The sequence below is a fragment of the Hyla sarda genome, unplaced genomic scaffold (genome assembly GCF_029499605.1).
Source record: "Hyla sarda isolate aHylSar1 unplaced genomic scaffold, aHylSar1.hap1 scaffold_1433, whole genome shotgun sequence".
Classification (NCBI taxonomy): domain Eukaryota; kingdom Metazoa; phylum Chordata; class Amphibia; order Anura; family Hylidae; genus Hyla; species Hyla sarda.
Window position 1 is genome coordinate 70570 of NW_026608063.1, and position 20511 is coordinate 91080.

At 45.9% G+C, this 20511-nt stretch overlaps 9 non-coding genes across 9 annotated transcripts; all 9 read right to left on the reverse strand.

Annotated features, from left to right (window-relative positions):
- Positions 1-2090: 2090 nt before the first annotated feature.
- Positions 2091-2281, reverse strand: LOC130307567 (U2 spliceosomal RNA). Its single transcript, XR_008856740.1, has one exon. It is a non-coding gene; the product is annotated as a U2 spliceosomal RNA (small nuclear RNA).
- Positions 2282-4369: 2088 nt separating this feature from the next.
- On the reverse strand, positions 4370-4560 carry LOC130307568 (U2 spliceosomal RNA). Its single transcript, XR_008856741.1, has one exon. It is a non-coding gene; the product is annotated as a U2 spliceosomal RNA (small nuclear RNA).
- A 2077-nt stretch (positions 4561-6637) lies between these two features.
- Positions 6638-6828, reverse strand: LOC130307569 (U2 spliceosomal RNA). The gene has a single exon (XR_008856742.1). It is a non-coding gene; the product is annotated as a U2 spliceosomal RNA (small nuclear RNA).
- Positions 6829-8920: 2092 nt separating this feature from the next.
- On the reverse strand, positions 8921-9111 carry LOC130307570 (U2 spliceosomal RNA). The gene has a single exon (XR_008856743.1). It is a non-coding gene; the product is annotated as a U2 spliceosomal RNA (small nuclear RNA).
- Positions 9112-11198: 2087 nt separating this feature from the next.
- Positions 11199-11389, reverse strand: LOC130307571 (U2 spliceosomal RNA). Its single transcript, XR_008856744.1, has one exon. It is a non-coding gene; the product is annotated as a U2 spliceosomal RNA (small nuclear RNA).
- A 2086-nt stretch (positions 11390-13475) lies between these two features.
- LOC130307572 (U2 spliceosomal RNA) lies at positions 13476-13666 on the reverse strand. Its single transcript, XR_008856745.1, has one exon. It is a non-coding gene; the product is annotated as a U2 spliceosomal RNA (small nuclear RNA).
- Positions 13667-15753: 2087 nt separating this feature from the next.
- LOC130307573 (U2 spliceosomal RNA) lies at positions 15754-15944 on the reverse strand. Its single transcript, XR_008856746.1, has one exon. It is a non-coding gene; the product is annotated as a U2 spliceosomal RNA (small nuclear RNA).
- Positions 15945-18030: 2086 nt separating this feature from the next.
- LOC130307574 (U2 spliceosomal RNA) lies at positions 18031-18221 on the reverse strand. Its single transcript, XR_008856747.1, has one exon. It is a non-coding gene; the product is annotated as a U2 spliceosomal RNA (small nuclear RNA).
- A 2086-nt stretch (positions 18222-20307) lies between these two features.
- On the reverse strand, positions 20308-20498 carry LOC130307576 (U2 spliceosomal RNA). Its single transcript, XR_008856749.1, has one exon. It is a non-coding gene; the product is annotated as a U2 spliceosomal RNA (small nuclear RNA).
- Positions 20499-20511: the final 13 nt, after the last annotated feature.

The following is a 20511-nucleotide window of genomic DNA, read 5'->3' on the forward strand; positions in this document are numbered from 1 at the left end:
GTGAAAGGGGCGGGCCCAACAAGGTCCCCTTCATGGGCACTATCACTGCTTGCTGTCAGGGAGGCTGCCAGACAATTTTCCATGCACACTCTGGGCTGGGGGGCAGTCAACCACCAGTACACACAGCAGAACCTAAACCCATACCATTATTGCTAAGCAGCAAGACAGGGGCCCATTGCACTCCCACGGGGCCTTTTTAAATGCAATCCATAACCCGGATTTGCCAGGAACCCTTCTTACTCCTCCTACTTGCATGTGACACTGGGCTTAGGATCTGCATAGGAAACACACACACAAGCACACACCTACCTTTGTTGCCTGCAGATGCCTCCTTGGCTGTCCCCAAACGGTATCAAACCAACACCCACGGGAAGCTGTAAGCATAGAGGACATGCCTGCACCCCATTGGACTTACCTGTGTGGGTTAAACCCGGGTTATTTGACAACCTATGGCGGTGATGGTTCTGCTCAGGCAGAGCAGTGCTGATGCTCCTCATAAAGCTGTCGCTGCTGTGAAGGTTCTAGGTGACATCACAAATCCCTATGGTTACATACACAACAAAGCTGGGTTGTTGTTGTTTACACTCTGCAAGGCCTGTGGAAGTGAGTGACATCATAGCACTGTAGTTCTGAGGGTTCTAGATGGATGCAACAATCTCCTGTTGCTTCTATGAAGGCCATAATAGACGACATCACCAAACAGCTCCATAGTCACATACACAGCAAAGGAGAGATGTTGTTTACACCTAGTGATGTCAGTGGTATTGAGTGACATCACAGCACAGTGCTAAGGCTCCTGGGCCTGGACACAGCAGCGGCTGCAATATCTCAACGGAGAATACGTTTATATATATGTGTGTGTGTGCGCGTATATATATATATATATATATATATATATATATATATATATATATATATTTCTCAGCCGAAATCACTTTTAAACCCATTTCCACCTTTTTTTCCCTTCTCTTCCTCTTACTTTTTTTTCACGTTTTTTTACGTTTTTCTCCTTTTCGCCTCTTTTCTGGGCGTATTATTCTTCTTTTTCTTCTTTTTTTTCGTCTAATGCATACCCCATCAGTGCAGCAATGCTTATTCAATACCGCCAGCAGATGGAGACACTGGGGGATAATTTTCTAAGGATTTATACTGATTTTTCCTGTCTGAATTTGTCGCACAGAAAGTTGCAGGCCAAATATGTGTGACATTTCTGCGACTTTAGCTTCTAGAGCATTTTTACAACATTATACATAGGTGCTGAATACATAAAAAGCGACTGTTCAGCGACAGACAAGTCGCATCGGCTGAAAGTAGGCCAGAATGTCAGTCCATGTTGGAGCAGGTTTAGATACAGTCTAAAGTATAGATCTCAAAGTCTGTGCACAGAATTTAGCAAGGGCCTCGCACCTTCTGATGCATCAGGTAGGTGCACAATAGCATAGCCTAACCCTCTGTACTTTGGTCTATATTGATGCGGGACATAGACAGCCAGCTGATGACCAATCCATTAGTGCAATGGATGGCTGGAAGCATTTGTCTTTGCCTTTGCAATACCACAGAAGCAATGCATGGTCAATGTACAGCAATGACACACCTGTGTGAACAGCCAGGAGACCCCCCCCCCATGTTATGTTACATAGTTACATAGTTAGTACGGTCGAAAAAAGACATATGTCCATCAAGTTCAACCAGGGAATTAAGGGGTAGGGGTGTGGCGCGATATTGGGGAAGGGATGAGATTTTATATTTCTTCATAAGCATTAATCTTATTTTGTCAATTAGGAACATTCAGCACCCACCCGCTATCAAGGCAGCTGCCTATCATGTCATGCCCTACCTGCACAGGTGTGCTGGCTACTCAAATGATCCAATTAAGGAGGCCATTTAGTCAGCAGCAGCAGAAGTCCTGTGCCTGGACGCTCCAACAGCGGCCAGACACAAGCAGAAGCAGCAGAAGCAGCAGAAGCAGCAGCAGCACCACCTTTTGTTTTATGGCTGCAGCAGCAGCAAGGCCCACAGGGCTGGCTAGCTGGCTAGCCAGCAAGCAGGTAGCAATGAAAGTAGGAATCTTTCTTTTTAACCCTGTAAGGGGGTGGTGCACTGTACCCGAAGATACTGCCATATCGGGTCAATGCATAGGGCGACGGAAGCAAGCTTCGAAATCGGCCCCCGTTCTCAAAAATCCATTTAATATATGGTCCCCAGATAGGGGACGTATCAGATATTAAACTGATAAGAACAGATACTACACTTGATCTTAGCCAAAAGGCCGAGAAGCGATAACCGTGAAAGGGGCGGGCCCAACAAGGTCCCCTTCATGGGCACTATCACTGCTTGCTGTCAGGGAGGCTGCCAGACAATTTTCCATGCACACTCTGGGCTGGGGGGCAGTCAACCACCAGTACACACAGCAGAACCTAAACCCATACCATTATTGCTAAGCAGCAAGACAGGGGCCCATTGCACTCCCACGGGGCCTTTTTAAATGCAATCCATAACCCGGATTTGCCAGGAACCCTTCTTACTCCTCCTACTTGCATGTGACACTGGGCTTAGGATCTGCATAGGAAACACACACACAAGCACACACCTACCTTTGTTGCCTGCAGATGCCTCCTTGGCTGTCCCCAAACGGTATCAAACCAACACCCACGGGAAGCTGTAAGCATAGAGGACATGCCTGCACCCCATTGGACTTACCTGTGTGGGTTAAACCCGGGTTATTTGACAACCTATGGCGGTGATGGTTCTGCTCAGGCAGAGCAGTGCTGATGCTCCTCATAAAGCTGTCGCTGCTGTGAAGGTTCTAGGTGACATCACAAATCCCTATGGTTACATACACAACAAAGCTGGGTTGTTGTTGTTTACACTCTGCAAGGCCTGTGGAAGTGAGTGACATCATAGCACTGTAGTTCTGAGGGTTCTAGATGGATGCAACAATCTCCTGTTGCTTCTATGAAGGCCATAATAGACGACATCACCAAACAGCTCCATAGTCACATACACAGCAAAGGAGAGATGTTGTTTACACCTAGTGATGTCAGTGGTATTGAGTGACATCACAGCACAGTGCTAAGGCTCCTGGGCCTGGACACAGCAGCGGCTGCAATATCTCAACGGAGAATACGTTTATATATATGTGTGTGTGTGCGCGTATATATATATATATATATATATATATATATATATATATATATATATATTTCTCAGCCGAAATCACTTTTAAACCCATTTCCACCTTTTTTTCCCTTCTCTTCCTCTTACTTTTTTTTCACGTTTTTTTACGTTTTTCTCCTTTTCGCCTCTTTTCTGGGCGTATTATTCTTCTTTTTCTTCTTTTTTTTCGTCTAATGCATACCCCATCAGTGCAGCAATGCTTATTCAATACCGCCAGCAGATGGAGACACTGGGGGATAATTTTCTAAGGATTTATACTGATTTTTCCTGTCTGAATTTGTCGCACAGAAAGTTGCAGGCCAAATATGTGTGACATTTCTGCGACTTTAGCTTCTAGAGCATTTTTACAACATTATACATAGGTGCTGAATACATAAAAAGCGACTGTTCAGCGACAGACAAGTCGCATCGGCTGAAAGTAGGCCAGAATGTCAGTCCATGTTGGAGCAGGTTTAGATACAGTCTAAAGTATAGATCTCAAAGTCTGTGCACAGAATTTAGCAAGGGCCTCGCACCTTCTGATGCATCAGGTAGGTGCACAATAGCATAGCCTAACCCTCTGTACTTTGGTCTATATTGATGCGGGACATAGACAGCCAGCTGATGACCAATCCATTAGTGCAATGGATGGCTGGAAGCATTTGTCTTTGCCTTTGCAATACCACAGAAGCAATGCATGGTCAATGTACAGCAATGACACACCTGTGTGAACAGCCAGGAGACCCCCCCCCCATGTTATGTTACATAGTTACATAGTTAGTACGGTCGAAAAAAGACATATGTCCATCAAGTTCAACCAGGGAATTAAGGGGTAGGGGTGTGGCGCGATATTGGGGAAGGGATGAGATTTTATATTTCTTCATAAGCATTAATCTTATTTTGTCAATTAGGAACATTCAGCACCCACCCGCTATCAAGGCAGCTGCCTATCATGTCATGCCCTACCTGCACAGGTGTGCTGGCTACTCAAATGATCCAATTAAGGAGGCCATTTAGTCAGCAGCAGCAGAAGTCCTGTGCCTGGACGCTCCAACAGCGGCCAGACACAAGCAGAAGCAGCAGAAGCAGCAGCAGCAGCACCACCTTTTGTTTTTTGGCTGCAGCAGCAGCAAGGCCCACAGGGCTGGCTAGCTGGCTAGCCAGCAAGCAGGTAGCAATGAAAGTAGGAATCTTTCTTTTTAACCCTGTAAGGGGGTGGTGCACTGTACCCGAAGATACTGCCATATCGGGTCAATGCATAGGGCGACGGAAGCAAGCTTCGAAATCGGCCCCCGTTCTCAAAAATCCATTTAATATATGGTCCCCAGATAGGGGACGTATCAGATATTAAACTGATAAGAACAGATACTACACTTGATCTTAGCCAAAAGGCCGAGAAGCGATAACCGTGAAAGGGGCGGGCCCAACAAGGTCCCCTTCATGGGCACTATCACTGCTTGCTGTCAGGGAGGCTGCCAGACAATTTTCCATGCACACTCTGGGCTGGGGGGCAGTCAACCACCAGTACACACAGCAGAACCTAAACCCATACCATTATTGCTAAGCAGCAAGACAGGGGCCCATTGCACTCCCACGGGGCCTTTTTAAATGCAATCCATAACCCGGATTTGCCAGGAACCCTTCTTACTCCTCCTACTTGCATGTGACACTGGGCTTAGGATCTGCATAGGAAACACACACACAAGCACACACCTACCTTTGTTGCCTGCAGATGCCTCCTTGGCTGTCCCCAAACGGTATCAAACCAACACCCACGGGAAGCTGTAAGCATAGAGGACATGCCTGCACCCCATTGGACTTACCTGTGTGGGTTAAACCCGGGTTATTTGACAACCTATGGCGGTGATGGTTCTGCTCAGGCAGAGCAGTGCTGATGCTCCTCATAAAGCTGTCGCTGCTGTGAAGGTTCTAGGTGACATCACAAATCCCTATGGTTACATACACAACAAAGCTGGGTTGTTGTTGTTTACACTCTGCAAGGCCTGTGGAAGTGAGTGACATCATAGCACTGTAGTTCTGAGGGTTCTAGATGGATGCAACAATCTCCTGTTGCTTCTATGAAAGTCATAATAGACGACATCACCAAACAGCTCCATAGTCACATACACAGCAAAGGAGAGATGTTGTTTACACCTAGTGATGTCAGTGGTATTGAGTGACATCACAGCACAGTGCTAAGGCTCCTGGGCCTGGACACAGCAGCGGCTGCAATATCTCAACGGAGAATACGTTTATATATATGTGTGTGTGTGCGCGTATATATATATATATATATATATATATATATATATATTTCTCCGCCGAAATCACTTTTAAACCCATTTCCACCTTTTTTTCCCTTCTCTTCCTCTTACTTTTTTTTCACGTTTTTTTACGTTTTTCTCCTTTTCGCCTCTTTTCTGGGCGTATTATTCTTCTTTTTCTTCTTTTTTTTCGTCTAATGCATACCCCATCAGTGCAGCAATGCTTATTCAATACCGCCAGCAGATGGAGACACTGGGGGATAATTTTCTAAGGATTTATACTGATTTTTCCTGTCTGAATTTGTCGCACAGAAAGTTGCAGGCCAAATATGTGTGACATTTCTGCGACTTTAGCTTCTAGAGCATTTTTACAACATTATACATAGGTGCTGAATACATAAAAAGCGACTGTTCAGCGACAGACAAGTCGCATCGGCTGAAAGTAGGCCAGAATGTCAGTCCATGTTGGAGCAGGTTTAGATACAGTCTAAAGTATAGATCTCAAAGTCTGTGCACAGAATTTAGCAAGGGCCTCGCACCTTCTGATGCATCAGGTAGGTGCACAATAGCATAGCCTAACCCTCTGTACTTTGGTCTATATTGATGCGGGACATAGACAGCCAGCTGATGACCAATCCATTAGTGCAATGGATGGCTGGAAGCATTTGTCTTTGCCTTTGCAATACCACAGAAGCAATGCATGGTCAATGTACAGCAATGACACACCTGTGTGAACAGCCAGGAGACCCCCCCCCCCATGTTATGTTACATAGTTACATAGTTAGTACGGTCGAAAAAAGACATATGTCCATCAAGTTCAACCAGGGAATTAAGGGGTAGGGGTGTGGCGCGATATTGGGGAAGGGATGAGATTTTATATTTCTTCATAAGCATTAATCTTATTTTGTCAATTAGGAACATTCAGCACCCACCCGCTATCAAGGCAGCTGCCTATCATGTCATGCCCTACCTGCACAGGTGTGCTGGCTACTCAAATGATCCAATTAAGGAGGCCATTTAGTCAGCAGCAGCAGAAGTCCTGTGCCTGGACGCTCCAACAGCGGCCAGACACAAGCAGAAGCAGCAGAAGCAGCAGCAGCAGCACCACCTTTTGTTTTTTGGCTGCAGCAGCAGCAAGGCCCACAGGGCTGGCTAGCTGGCTAGCCAGCAAGCAGGTAGCAATGAAAGTAGGAATCTTTCTTTTTAACCCTGTAAGGGGGTGGTGCACTGTACCCGAAGATACTGCCATATCGGGTCAATGCATAGGGCGACGGAAGCAAGCTTCGAAATCGGCCCCCGTTCTCAAAAATCCATTTAATATATGGTCCCCAGATAGGGGACGTATCAGATATTAAACTGATAAGAACAGATACTACACTTGATCTTAGCCAAAAGGCCGAGAAGCGATAACCGTGAAAGGGGCGGGCCCAACAAGGTCCCCTTCATGGGCACTATCACTGCTTGCTGTCAGGGAGGCTGCCAGACAATTTTCCATGCACACTCTGGGCTGGGGGGCAGTCAACCACCAGTACACACAGCAGAACCTAAACCCATACCATTATTGCTAAGCAGCAAGACAGGGGCCCATTGCACTCCCACGGGGCCTTTTTAAATGCAATCCATAACCCGGATTTGCCAGGAACCCTTCTTACTCCTCCTACTTGCATGTGACACTGGGCTTAGGATCTGCATAGGAAACACACACACAAGCACACACCTACCTTTGTTGCCTGCAGATGCCTCCTTGGCTGTCCCCAAACGGTATCAAACCAACACCCACGGGAAGCTGTAAGCATAGAGGACATGCCTGCACCCCATTGGACTTACCTGTGTGGGTTAAATCCGGGTTATTTGACAACCTATGGCGGTGATGGTTCTGCTCAGGCAGAGCAGTGCTGATGCTCCTCATAAAGCTGTCGCTGCTGTGAAGGTTCTAGGTGACATCACAAATCCCTATGGTTACATACACAACAAAGCTGGGTTGTTGTTGTTTACACTCTGCAAGGCCTGTGGAAGTGAGTGACATCATAGCACTGTAGTTCTGAGGGTTCTAGATGGATGCAACAATCTCCTGTTGCTTCTATGAAGGCCATAATAGACGACATCACCAAACAGCTCCATAGTCACATACACAGCAAAGGAGAGATGTTGTTTACACCTAGTGATGTCAGTGGTATTGAGTGACATCACAGCACAGTGCTAAGGCTCCTGGGCCTGGACACAGCAGCGGCTGCAATATCTCAACGGAGAATACGTTTATATATATGTGTGTGTGTGCGCGTATATATATATATATATATATATATATATATATATATATATATATATATATATTTCTCCGCCGAAATCACTTTTAAACCCATTTCCACCTTTTTTTCCCTTCTCTTCCTCTTACTTTTTTTTCACGTTTTTTTACGTTTTTCTCCTTTTCGCCTCTTTTCTGGGCGTATTATTCTTCTTTTTCTTCTTTTTTTTCGTCTAATGCATACCCCATCAGTGCAGCAATGCTTATTCAATACCGCCAGCAGATGGAGACACTGGGGGATAATTTTCTAAGGATTTATACTGATTTTTCCTGTCTGAATTTGTCGCACAGAAAGTTGCAGGCCAAATATGTGTGACATTTCTGCGACTTTAGCTTCTAGAGCATTTTTACAACATTATACATAGGTGCTGAATACATAAAAAGCGACTGTTCAGCGACAGACAAGTCGCATCGGCTGAAAGTAGGCCAGAATGTCAGTCCATGTTGGAGCAGGTTTAGATACAGTCTAAAGTATAGATCTCAAAGTCTGTGCACAGAATTTAGCAAGGGCCTCGCACCTTCTGATGCATCAGGTAGGTGCACAATAGCATAGCCTAACCCTCTGTACTTTGGTCTATATTGATGCGGGACATAGACAGCCAGCTGATGACCAATCCATTAGTGCAATGGATGGCTGGAAGCATTTGTCTTTGCCTTTGCAATACCACAGAAGCAATGCATGGTCAATGTACAGCAATGACACACCTGTGTGAACAGCCAGGAGACCCCCCCCCCATGTTATGTTACATAGTTACATAGTTAGTACGGTCGAAAAAAGACATATGTCCATCAAGTTCAACCAGGGAATTAAGGGGTAGGGGTGTGGCGCGATATTGGGGAAGGGATGAGATTTTATATTTCTTCATAAGCATTAATCTTATTTTGTCAATTAGGAACATTCAGCACCCACCCGCTATCAAGGCAGCTGCCTATCATGTCATGCCCTACCTGCACAGGTGTGCTGGCTACTCAAATGATCCAATTAAGGAGGCCATTTAGTCAGCAGCAGCAGAAGTCCTGTGCCTGGACGCTCCAACAGCGGCCAGACACAAGCAGAAGCAGCAGAAGCAGCAGCAGCAGCACCACCTTTTGTTTTTTGGCTGCAGCAGCAGCAAGGCCCACAGGGCTGGCTAGCTGGCTAGCCAGCAAGCAGGTAGCAATGAAAGTAGGAATCTTTCTTTTTAACCCTGTAAGGGGGTGGTGCACTGTACCCGAAGATACTGCCATATCGGGTCAATGCATAGGGCGACGGAAGCAAGCTTCGAAATCGGCCCCCGTTCTCAAAAATCCATTTAATATATGGTCCCCAGATAGGGGACGTATCAGATATTAAACTGATAAGAACAGATACTACACTTGATCTTAGCCAAAAGGCCGAGAAGCGATAACCGTGAAAGGGGCGGGCCCAACAAGGTCCCCTTCATGGGCACTATCACTGCTTGCTGTCAGGGAGGCTGCCAGACAATTTTCCATGCACACTCTGGGCTGGGGGGCAGTCAACCACCAGTACACACAGCAGAACCTAAACCCATACCATTATTGCTAAGCAGCAAGACAGGGGCCCATTGCACTCCCACGGGGCCTTTTTAAATGCAATCCATAACCCGGATTTGCCAGGAACCCTTCTTACTCCTCCTACTTGCATGTGACACTGGGCTTAGGATCTGCATAGGAAACACACACACAAGCACACACCTACCTTTGTTGCCTGCAGATGCCTCCTTGGCTGTCCCCAAACGGTATCAAACCAACACCCACGGGAAGCTGTAAGCATAGAGGACATGCCTGCACCCCATTGGACTTACCTGTGTGGGTTAAACCCGGGTTATTTGACAACCTATGGCGGTGATGGTTCTGCTCAGGCAGAGCAGTGCTGATGCTCCTCATAAAGCTGTCGCTGCTGTGAAGGTTCTAGGTGACATCACAAATCCCTATGGTTACATACACAACAAAGCTGGGTTGTTGTTGTTTACACTCTGCAAGGCCTGTGGAAGTGAGTGACATCATAGCACTGTAGTTCTGAGGGTTCTAGATGGATGCAACAATCTCCTGTTGCTTCTATGAAGGCCATAATAGACGACATCACCAAACAGCTCCATAGTCACATACACAGCAAAGGAGAGATGTTGTTTACACCTAGTGATGTCAGTGGTATTGAGTGACATCACAGCACAGTGCTAAGGCTCCTGGGCCTGGACACAGCAGCGGCTGCAATATCTCAACGGAGAATACGTTTATATATATGTGTGTGTGTGCGCGTATATATATATATATATATATATATATATATATATATATATATTTCTCCGCCGAAATCACTTTTAAACCCATTTCCACCTTTTTTTCCCTTCTCTTCCTCTTACTTTTTTTTCACGTTTTTTTACGTTTTTCTCCTTTTCGCCTCTTTTCTGGGCGTATTATTCTTCTTTTTCTTCTTTTTTTTCGTCTAATGCATACCCCATCAGTGCAGCAATGCTTATTCAATACCGCCAGCAGATGGAGACACTGGGGGATAATTTTCTAAGGATTTATACTGATTTTTCCTGTCTGAATTTGTCGCACAGAAAGTTGCAGGCCAAATATGTGTGACATTTCTGCGACTTTAGCTTCTAGAGCATTTTTACAACATTATACATAGGTGCTGAATACATAAAAAGCGACTGTTCAGCGACAGACAAGTCGCATCGGCTGAAAGTAGGCCAGAATGTCAGTCCATGTTGGAGCAGGTTTAGATACAGTCTAAAGTATAGATCTCAAAGTCTGTGCACAGAATTTAGCAAGGGCCTCGCACCTTCTGATGCATCAGGTAGGTGCACAATAGCATAGCCTAACCCTCTGTACTTTGGTCTATATTGATGCGGGACATAGACAGCCAGCTGATGACCAATCCATTAGTGCAATGGATGGCTGGAAGCATTTGTCTTTGCCTTTGCAATACCACAGAAGCAATGCATGGTCAATGTACAGCAATGACACACCTGTGTGAACAGCCAGGAGACCCCCCCCCCCCATGTTATGTTACATAGTTACATAGTTAGTACGGTCGAAAAAAGACATATGTCCATCACGTTCAACCAGGGAATTAAGGGGTAGGGGTGTGGCGCGATATTGGGGAAGGGATGAGATTTTATATTTCTTCATAAGCATTAATCTTATTTTGTCAATTAGGAACATTCAGCACCCACCCGCTATCAAGGCAGCTGCCTATCATGTCATGCCCTACCTGCACAGGTGTGCTGGCTACTCAAATGATCCAATTAAGGAGGCCATTTAGTCAGCAGCAGCAGAAGTCCTGTGCCTGGACGCTCCAACAGGGGCCAGACACAAGCAGAAGCAGAAGCAGCAGAAGCAGCAGCAGCACCACCTTTTGTTTTTTGGCTGCAGCAGCAGCAAGGCCCACAGGGCTGGCTAGCTGGCTAGCCAGCAAGCAGGTAGCAATGAAAGTAGGAATCTTTCTTTTTAACCCTGTAAGGGGGTGGTGCACTGTACCCGAAGATACTGCCATATCGGGTCAATGCATAGGGCGACGGAAGCAAGCTTCGAAATCGGCCCCCGTTCTCAAAAATCCATTTAATATATGGTCCCCAGATAGGGGACGTATCAGATATTAAACTGATAAGAACAGATACTACACTTGATCTTAGCCAAAAGGCCGAGAAGCGATAACCGTGAAAGGGGCGGGCCCAACAAGGTCCCCTTCATGGGCACTATCACTGCTTGCTGTCAGGGAGGCTGCCAGACAATTTTCCATGCACACTCTGGGCTGGGGGGCAGTCAACCACCAGTACACACAGCAGAACCTAAACCCATACCATTATTGCTAAGCAGCAAGACAGGGGCCCATTGCACTCCCACGGGGCCTTTTTAAATGCAATCCATAACCCGGATTTGCCAGGAACCCTTCTTACTCCTCCTACTTGCATGTGACACTGGGCTTAGGATCTGCATAGGAAACACACACACAAGCACACACCTACCTTTGTTGCCTGCAGATGCCTCCTTGGCTGTCCCCAAACGGTATCAAACCAACACCCACGGGAAGCTGTAAGCATAGAGGACATGCCTGCACCCCATTGGACTTACCTGTGTGGGTTAAACCCGGGTTATTTGACAACCTATGGCGGTGATGGTTCTGCTCAGGCAGAGCAGTGCTGATGCTCCTCATAAAGCTGTCGCTGCTGTGAAGGTTCTAGGTGACATCACAAATCCCTATGGTTACATACACAACAAAGCTGGGTTGTTGTTGTTTACACTCTGCAAGGCCTGTGGAAGTGAGTGACATCATAGCACTGTAGTTCTGAGGGTTCTAGATGGATGCAACAATCTCCTGTTGCTTCTATGAAGGCCATAATAGACGACATCACCAAACAGCTCCATAGTCACATACACAGCAAAGGAGAGATGTTGTTTACACCTAGTGATGTCAGTGGTATTGAGTGACATCACAGCACAGTGCTAAGGCTCCTGGGCCTGGACACAGCAGCGGCTGCAATATCTCAACGGAGAATACGTTTATATATATGTGTGTGTGTGCGCGTATATATATATATATATATATATATATATATATATATATATATATTTCTCCGCCGAAATCACTTTTAAACCCATTTCCACCTTTTTTTCCCTTCTCTTCCTCTTACTTTTTTTTCACGTTTTTTTACGTTTTTCTCCTTTTCGCCTCTTTTCTGGGCGTATTATTCTTCTTTTTCTTCTTTTTTTTCGTCTAATGCATACCCCATCAGTGCAGCAATGCTTATTCAATACCGCCAGCAGATGGAGACACTGGGGGATAATTTTCTAAGGATTTATACTGATTTTTCCTGTCTGAATTTGTCGCACAGAAAGTTGCAGGCCAAATATGTGTGACATTTCTGCGACTTTAGCTTCTAGAGCATTTTTACAACATTATACATAGGTGCTGAATACATAAAAAGCGACTGTTCAGCGACAGACAAGTCGCATCGGCTGAAAGTAGGCCAGAATGTCAGTCCATGTTGGAGCAGGTTTAGATACAGTCTAAAGTATAGATCTCAAAGTCTGTGCACAGAATTTAGCAAGGGCCTCGCACCTTCTGATGCATCAGGTAGGTGCACAATAGCATAGCCTAACCCTCTGTACTTTGGTCTATATTGATGCGGGACATAGACAGCCAGCTGATGACCAATCCATTAGTGCAATGGATGGCTGGAAGCATTTGTCTTTGCCTTTGCAATACCACAGAAGCAATGCATGGTCAATGTACAGCAATGACACACCTGTGTGAACAGCCAGGAGACCCCCCCCCCCCATGTTATGTTACATAGTTACATAGTTAGTACGGTCGAAAAAAGACATATGTCCATCAAGTTCAACCAGGGAATTAAGGGGTAGGGGTGTGGCGCGATATTGGGGAAGGGATGAGATTTTATATTTCTTCATAAGCATTAATCTTATTTTGTCAATTAGGAACATTCAGCACCCACCCGCTATCAAGGCAGCTGCCTATCATGTCATGCCCTACCTGCACAGGTGTGCTGGCTACTCAAATGATCCAATTAAGGAGGCCATTTAGTCAGCAGCAGCAGAAGTCCTGTGCCTGGACGCTCCAACAGCGGCCAGACACAAGCAGAAGCAGCAGAAGCAGCAGCAGCAGCACCACCTTTTGTTTTTTGGCTGCAGCAGCAGCAAGGCCCACAGGGCTGGCTAGCTGGCTAGCCAGCAAGCAGGTAGCAATGAAAGTAGGAATCTTTCTTTTTAACCCTGTAAGGGGGTGGTGCACTGTACCCGAAGATACTGCCATATCGGGTCAATGCATAGGGCGACGGAAGCAAGCTTCGAAATCGGCCCCCGTTCTCAAAAATCCATTTAATATATGGTCCCCAGATAGGGGACGTATCAGATATTAAACTGATAAGAACAGATACTACACTTGATCTTAGCCAAAAGGCCGAGAAGCGATAACCGTGAAAGGGGCGGGCCCAACAAGGTCCCCTTCATGGGCACTATCACTGCTTGCTGTCAGGGAGGCTGCCAGACAATTTTCCATGCACACTCTGGGCTGGGGGGCAGTCAACCACCAGTACACACAGCAGAACCTAAACCCATACCATTATTGCTAAGCAGCAAGACAGGGGCCCATTGCACTCCCACGGGGCCTTTTTAAATGCAATCCATAACCCGGATTTGCCAGGAACCCTTCTTACTCCTCCTACTTGCATGTGACACTGGGCTTAGGATCTGCATAGGAAACACACACACAAGCACACACCTACCTTTGTTGCCTGCAGATGCCTCCTTGGCTGTCCCCAAACGGTATCAAACCAACACCCACGGGAAGCTGTAAGCATAGAGGACATGCCTGCACCCCATTGGACTTACCTGTGTGGGTTAAACCCGGGTTATTTGACAACCTATGGCGGTGATGGTTCTGCTCAGGCAGAGCAGTGCTGATGCTCCTCATAAAGCTGTCGCTGCTGTGAAGGTTCTAGGTGACATCACAAATCCCTATGGTTACATACACAACAAAGCTGGGTTGTTGTTGTTTACACTCTGCAAGGCCTGTGGAAGTGAGTGACATCATAGCACTGTAGTTCTGAGGGTTCTAGATGGATGCAACAATCTCCTGTTGCTTCTATGAAGGCCATAATAGACGACATCACCAAACAGCTCCATAGTCACATACACAGCAAAGGAGAGATGTTGTTTACACCTAGTGATGTCAGTGGTATTGAGTGACATCACAGCACAGTGCTAAGGCTCCTGGGCCTGGACACAGCAGCGGCTGCAATATCTCAACGGAGAATACGTTTATATATATGTGTGTGTGTGTGCGTATATATATATATATATATATATATATATATATATATATATATATTTCTCCGCCGAAATCACTTTTAAACCCATTTCCACCTTTTTTTCCCTTCTCTTCCTCTTACTTTTTTTTCACGTTTTTTTACGTTTTTCTCCTTTTCGCCTCTTTTCTGGGCGTATTATTCTTCTTTTTCTTCTTTTTTTTCGTCTAATGCATACCCCATCAGTGCAGCAATGCTTATTCAATACCGCCAGCAGATGGAGACACTGGGGGATAATTTTCTAAGGATTTATACTGATTTTTCCTGTCTGAATTTGTCGCACAGAAAGTTGCAGGCCAAATATGTGTGACATTTCTGCGACTTTAGCTTCTAGAGCATTTTTACAACATTATACATAGGTGCTGAATACATAAAAAGCGACTGTTCAGCGACAGACAAGTCGCATCGGCTGAAAGTAGGCCAGAATGTCAGTCCATGTTGGAGCAGGTTTAGATACAGTCTAAAGTATAGATCTCAAAGTCTGTGCACAGAATTTAGCAAGGGCCTCGCACCTTCTGATGCATCAGGTAGGTGCACAATAGCATAGCCTAACCCTCTGTACTTTGGTCTATATTGATGCGGGACATAGACAGCCAGCTGATGACCAATCCATTAGTGCAATGGATGGCTGGAAGCATTTGTCTTTGCCTTTGCAATACCACAGAAGCAATGCATGGTCAATGTACAGCAATGACACACCTGTGTGAACAGCCAGGAGACCCCCCCCCCATGTTATGTTACATAGTTACATAGTTAGTACGGTCGAAAAAAGACATATGTCCATCAAGTTCAACCAGGGAATTAAGGGGTAGGGGTGTGGCGCGATATTGGGGAAGGGATGAGATTTTATATTTCTTCATAAGCATTAATCTTATTTTGTCAATTAGGAACATTCAGCACCCACCCGCTATCAAGGCAGCTGCCTATCATGTCATGCCCTACCTGCACAGGTGTGCTGGCTACTCAAATGATCCAATTAAGGAGGCCATTTAGTCAGCAGCAGCAGAAGTCCTGTGCCTGGATGCTCCAACAGCGGCCAGACACAAGCAGAAGCAGCAGAAGCAGCAGCAGCAGCAGCACCACCTTTTGTTTTTTGGCTGCAGCAGCAGCAAGGCCCACAGGGCTGGCTAGCTGGCTAGCCAGCAAGCAGGTAGCAATGAAAGTAGGAATCTTTCTTTTTAACCCTGTAAGGGGGTGGTGCACTGTACCCGAAGATACTGCCATATCGGGTCAATGCATAGGGCGACGGAAGCAAGCTTCGAAATCGGCCCCCGTTCTCAAAAATCCATTTAATATATGGTCCCCAGATAGGGGACGTATCAGATATTAAACTGATAAGAACAGATACTACACTTGATCTTAGCCAAAAGGCCGAGAAGCGATAACCGTGAAAGGGGCGGGCCCAACAAGGTCCCCTTCATGGGCACTATCACTGCTTGCTGTCAGGGAGGCTGCCAGACAATTTTCCATGCACACTCTGGGCTGGGGGGCAGTCAACCACCAGTACACACAGCAGAACCTAAACCCATACCATTATTGCTAAGCAGCAAGACAGGGGCCCATTGCACTCCCACGGGGCCTTTTTAAATGCAATCCATAACCCGGATTTGCCAGGAACCCTTCTTACTCCTCCTACTTGCATGTGACACTGGGCTTAGGATCTGCATAGGAAACACACACACAAGCACACACCTACCTTTGTTGCCTGCAGATGCCTCCTTGGCTGTCCCCAAACGGTATCAAACCAACACCCACGGGAAGCTGTAAGCATAGAGGACATGCCTGCACCCCATTGGACTTACCTGTGTGGGTTAAACCCGGGTTATTTGACAACCTATGGCGGTGATGGTTCTGCTCAGGCAGAGCAGTGCTGATGCTCCTCATAAAGCTGTCGCTGCTGTGAAGGTTCTAGGTGACATCACAAATCCCTATGGTTACATACACAACAAAGCTGGGTTGTTGTTGTTTACACTCTGCAAGGCCTGTGGAAGTGAGTGACATCATAGCACTGTAGTTCTGAGGGTTCTAGATGGATGCAACAATCTCCTGTTGCTTCTATGAAGGCCATAATAGACGACATCACCAAACAGCTCCATAGTCACATACACAGCAAAGGAGAGATGTTGTTTACACCTAGTGATGTCAGTGGTATTGAGTGACATCACAGCACAGTGCTAAGGCTCCTGGGCCTGGACACAGCAGCGGCTGCAATATCTCAACGGAGAATACGTTTATATATATGTGTGTGTGTGCGCGTATATATATATATATATATATATATATATATATATATATATATATATTTCTCCGCCGAAATCACTTTTAAACCCATTTCCACCTTTTTTTCCCTTCTCTTCCTCTTACTTTTTTTTCACGTTTTTTTACGTTTTTCTCCTTTTCGCCTCTTTTCTGGGCGTATTATTCTTCTTTTTCTTCTTTTTTTTCGTCTAATGCATACCCCATCAGTGCAGCAATGCTTATTCAATACCGCCAGCAGATGGAGACACTGGGGGATAATTTTCTAAGGATTTATACTGATTTTTCCTGTCTGAATTTGTCGCACAGAAAGTTGCAGGCCAAATATGTGTGACATTTCTGCGACTTTAGCTTCTAGAGCATTTTTACAACATTATACATAGGTGCTGAATACATAAAAAGCGACTGTTCAGCGACAGACAAGTCGCATCGGCTGAAAGTAGGCCAGAATGTCAGTCCATGTTGGAGCAGGTTTAGATACAGTCTAAAGTATAGATCTCAAAGTCTGTGCACAGAATTTAGCAAGGGCCTCGCACCTTCTGATGCATCAGGTAGGTGCACAATAGCATAGCCTAACCCTCTGTACTTTGGTCTATATTGATGCGGGACATAGACAGCCAGCTGATGACCAATCCATTAGTGCAATGGATGGCTGGAAGCATTTGTCTTTGCCTTTGCAATACCACAGAAGCAATGCATGGTCAATGTACAGCAATGACACACCTGTGTGAACAGCCAGGAGACCCCCCCCCCATGTTATGTTACATAGTTACATAGTTAGTACGGTCGAAAAAAGACATATGTCCATCAAGTTCAACCAGGGAATTAAGGGGTAGGGGTGTGGCGCGATATTGGGGAAGGGATGAGATTTTATATTTCTTCATAAGCATTAATCTTATTTTGTCAATTAGGAACATTCAGCACCCACCCGCTATCAAGGCAGCTGCCTATCATGTCATGCCCTACCTGCACAGGTGTGCTGGCTACTCAAATGATCCAATTAAGGAGGCCATTTAGTCAGCAGCAGCAGAAGTCCTGTGCCTGGACGCTCCAACAGCGGCCAGACACAAGCAGAAGCAGCAGAAGCAGCAGCAGCAGCACCACCTTTTGTTTTTTGGCTGCAGCAGCAGCAAGGCCCACAGGGCTGGCTAGCTGGCTAGCCAGCAAGCAGGTAGCAATGAAAGTAGGAATCTTTCTTTTTAACCCTGTAAGGGGGTGGTGCACTGTACCCGAAGATACTGCCATATCGGGTCAATGCATAGGGCGACGGAAGCAAGCTTCGAAATCGGCCCCCGTTCTCAAAAATCCATTTAATATATGGTCCCCAGATAGGGGACGTATCAGATATTAAACTGATAAGAACAGATACTACACTTGATCTTAGCCAAAAGGCCGAGAAGCGATAACCGTGAAAGGGGCGGGCCCAACAAGGTCCCCTTCATGGGCACTATCACTGCTTGCTGTCAGGGAGGCTGCCAGACAATTTTCCATGCACACTCTGGGCTGGGGGGCAGTCAACCACCAGTACACACAGCAGAACCTAAACCCATACCATTATTGCTAAGCAGCAAGACAGGGGCCCATTGCACTCCCACGGGGCCTTTTTAAATGCAATCCATAACCCGGATTTGCCAGGAACCCTTCTTACTCCTCCTACTTGCATGTGACACTGGGCTTAGGATCTGCATAGGAAACACACACACAAGCACACACCTACCTTTGTTGCCTGCAGATGCCTCCTTGGCTGTCCCCAAACGGTATCAAACCAACACCCACGGGAAGCTGTAAGCATAGAGGACATGCCTGCACCCCATTGGACTTACCTGTGTGGGTTAAACCCGGGTTATTTGACAACCTATGGCGGTGATGGTTCTGCTCAGGCAGAGCAGTGCTGATGCTCCTCATAAAGCTGTCGCTGCTGTGAAGGTTCTAGGTGACATCACAAATCCCTATGGTTACATACACAACAAAGCTGGGTTGTTGTTGTTTACACTCTGCAAGGCCTGTGGAAGTGAGTGACATCATAGCACTGTAGTTCTGAGGGTTCTAGATGGATGCAACAATCTCCTGTTGCTTCTATGAAGGCCATAATAGACGACATCACCAAACAGCTCCATAGTCACATACACAGCAAAGGAGAGATGTTGTTTACACCTAGTGATGTCAGTGGTATTGAGTGACATCACAGCACAGTGCTAAGGCTCCTGGGCCTGGACACAGCAGCGGCTGCAATATCTCAACGGAGAATACGTTTATATATATGTGTGTGTGTGCGCGTATATATATATATATATATATATATATATATATATATATATATATATTTCTCCGCCGAAATCACTTTTAAACCCATTTCCACCTTTTTTTCCCTTCTCTTCCTCTTACTTTTTTTTCACGTTTTTTTACGTTTTTCTCCTTTTCGCCTCTTTTCTGGGCGTATTATTCTTCTTTTTCTTCTTTTTTTTCGTCTAATGCATACCCCATCAGTGCAGCAATGCTTATTCAATACCGCCAGCAGATGGAGACACTGGGGGATAATTTTCTAAGGATTTATACTGATTTTTCCTGTCTGAATTTGTCGCACAGAAAGTTGCAGGCCAAATATGTGTGACATTTCTGCGACTTTAGCTTCTAGAGCATTTTTACAACATTATACATAGGTGCTGAATACATAAAAAGCGACTGTTCAGCGACAGACAAGTCGCATCGGCTGAAAGTAGGCCAGAATGTCAGTCCATGTTGGAGCAGGTTTAGATACAGTCTAAAGTATAGATCTCAAAGTCTGTGCACAGAATTTAGCAAGGGCCTCGCACCTTCTGATGCATCAGGTAGGTGCACAATAGCATAGCCTAACCCTCTGTACTTTGGTCTATATTGATGCGGGACATAGACAGCCAGCTGATGACCAATCCATTAGTGCAATGGATGGCTGGAAGCATTTGTCTTTGCCTTTGCAATACCACAGAAGCAATGCATGGTCAATGTACAGCAATGACACACCTGTGTGAACAGCCAGGAGACCCCCCCCCCATGTTATGTTACATAGTTACATAGTTAGTACGGTCGAAAAAAGACATATGTCCATCAAGTTCAACCAGGGAATTAAGGGGTAGGGGTGTGGCGCGATATTGGGGAAGGGATGAGATTTTATATTTCTTCATAAGCATTAATCTTATTTTGTCAATTAGGAACATTCAGCACCCACCCGCTATCAAGGCAGCTGCCTATCATGTCATGCCCTACCTGCACAGGTGTGCTGGCTACTCAAATGATCCAATTAAGGAGGCCATTTAGTCAGCAGCAGCAGAAGTCCTGTGCCTGGACGCTCCAACAGCGGCCAGACACAAGCAGAAGCAGCAGAAGCAGCAGCAGCAGCACCACCTTTTGTTTTTTGGCTGCAGCAGCAGCAAGGCCCACAGGGCTGGCTAGCTGGCTAGCCAGCAAGCAGGTAGCAATGAAAGTAGGAATCTTTCTTTTTAACCCTGTAAGGGGGTGGTGCACTGTACCCGAAGATACTGCCATATCGGGTCAATGCATAGGGCGACGGAAGCAAGCTTCGAAATCGGCCCCCGTTCTCAAAAATCCATTTAATATATGGTCCCCAGATAGGGGACGTATCAGATATTAAACTGATAAGAACAGATACTACACTTGATCTTAGCCAAAAGGCCGAGAAGCGATAACCGTGAAAGGG